The following is a 2,309-nucleotide window of genomic DNA, read 5'->3' as shown; positions in this document are numbered from 1 at the left end:
CCTAAGCACTGCCAAGTGAGGACCCCCCCCCAAAAAAAAGAATCCTTTGAAATTTCTAATTTCAGAAACTATAAGCTTTAAGATGGTTCCATAATATAAGCATGTCCATTTACAAAAAGACCCAAGTCAAGCATGCAATAAGAAATATTTAACATGGGCTGGAGCAATAGCAGAGCAGGTAGGGTGTTTGCCTTGCATGTGGCTGACCCAAGTTTGCCCCCTGACATCCCATATGGTTCTTCAAGCCTGCCAGGAGTAATTTCTGAGTCCTGAGCCAGGAGTGCCACCAGAAGTGGCCCTGAAACCAATATATCCAAAACTATAGAACTTTGTTCATGTCATCAAATCCCCAAAGACAAGAAAGACAGGGACAGAGAACAGGGAAATGAGACAATTTAGAATTAAGTGGTATGCTCGCTTTGGCAGCACATATACTAAAATTGGAACGATACAGAGAAGATTAGTACAGACCCTGCACAAGAATTATGTGGGATTCTGAATCAGTCCCTTAAACAATTAAAAGCTCTTTCATAGTAGTTGGATTGTGGTAATGTGTGTTTTTGATAGAAATTCTCTTACAAAATAAAAAAATAAAATAAAATAAAAAGAAATAAAAAGAGAAAAAAAAGAAATTGATCCATTCCAATAAATTGGTTCTATTTATGACGTTGTTTGTGATGTACCTTTACTAATTTTGGTGTCTGCAGTCTCTAGTGCCTGTTCAGTTCTGGTTATAGTAATTTATGTTTCTGGTTTTTATTCTGTCATTTTATTGATCTTTTCGATGACACTCCACTTCTGCTTTTAATTCATTAATTTTTCTCTATTATTTTTCTGTTTTCAATTGTATTGATTCTGCTTTATTCTTGGTTATTTCTTCTTTTCTGTTTCCTCTTCTTTTTCCTGATTCTTAAAGAGGAAAATTGGATTATTGATAAGCATTCTTTTATTTTTTAATACACACCTATAATTCTATAAATTTTCCTGTCATTACTGCTTTAGCTGTGGCACAATTTTTGATAGGTTTCATTTTCATTTCATTCAATATATTTTATATCCCTTTATATTCCCTATGGTTCATTGATTTTTTTAATGTATATTGTTTAGGGGGCCAGAGTGGTGGAGCAAGCAATAAGTCATCTGCCTTGTATGCGCTAACCTAGAAGCTAATCTAAGATGGACTGCGGTTCAATATTCTGGGGTCCCATATGGTCCCCCAAGCCAGGAACGATTTCTGATCACATAGTCAAGAGTAACCCTTGAGCATCACCAGGTGTGGCCCCAAAACCAACACACACACAAACACACACACACACACACACACACAGTTTGGTTTTCAAGTGTTTTCAGATTTTCCTATAAACGTTTTTTGCTGATTTCTACTATGATACCTTCGTGGTTGGAGAAACATTATTTTTCAAGTTATTTTACATTGTTTTATTTATACCTTTATTCACAGTTTTATTTGGCATTTACTCCATTCCTTCTGGTAGGAATGGCACAAGAAGGAGCTCATTAAGCATAGCTTTTATTTTTCCAAAGTTCAAACACATTTGAAACTCTATTCTGCTAGGTGGTTAATCAGTTTGCAGGGTCTCTCCATCATCCTGATTGCATCTAAAGTTGGGAGCAGAATGTGATGAACATAGACCACATCAGTGGCATGCCCTTTCCATGTCACCTGATTGGTTTGTTTAGGAAAGAAACTAGGTACCTTTAGCTTGAATCTGTACAAAGCCTTCTCCTTGGAGTGAAGTGCCATCACCTCTACCAGACTGGATCTAACCCAGTTGGAAAGTCTCTCTCATATATATCACTAGAATTAACCTCTCCAGAGGTAGTATCTTCTAAGATCATTCTGTCAGCTCAATATTTTGTTGTTGTTACTCAACTTTTTATTCTTAGTGAACTATGTAATTCACAAAACATTTAAATTATCTAGTACAGACAACTTGCTTTGTCTGTGTGCACATACACACAAATGTACTAAGCACAGTGCATTGAGGTCCATGTTGTAAATATTAGTTGATGTTCTGCTGCTAACACAAGATCACTGCAGTGTAACATGTAATGAGAAGGTGGTGTAAAGTGAAGTTCAATAACGTGGGCTCAGGCATCTTGACAAGTTGTTGACCTTGACCAAGTTGTTTAAGCTCTTAGTTTGCATTTTTCTTGAATGCACTATGGGATAATGATAATACATCTCCCAGTACTGACAAGAGGATGGGAAGAAAATATATGCATTTATTTATATATAATATTAGGTATAAATTAGTGGGCTTGTCTATGACATGGGATGTAATTATGTC

General features: G+C 36.1%; 1 non-coding gene across 1 annotated transcript; it reads left to right on the top strand.

Annotated features, from left to right (window-relative positions):
• The first annotated feature begins 410 nt into the window (after positions 1-410).
• LOC126012405 (U6 spliceosomal RNA) lies at positions 411-518 on the top strand. The gene has a single exon (XR_007496891.1). It is a non-coding gene; the product is annotated as a U6 spliceosomal RNA (small nuclear RNA).
• Positions 519-2,309: the final 1,791 nt, after the last annotated feature.

This window comes from Suncus etruscus, chromosome 6 (assembly GCF_024139225.1).
Source record: "Suncus etruscus isolate mSunEtr1 chromosome 6, mSunEtr1.pri.cur, whole genome shotgun sequence".
Classification (NCBI taxonomy): domain Eukaryota; kingdom Metazoa; phylum Chordata; class Mammalia; order Eulipotyphla; family Soricidae; genus Suncus; species Suncus etruscus.
The sequence above is the reverse complement of the archived record's forward strand: the minus strand, read 5'-3'. Positions and strand labels throughout refer to the sequence as shown.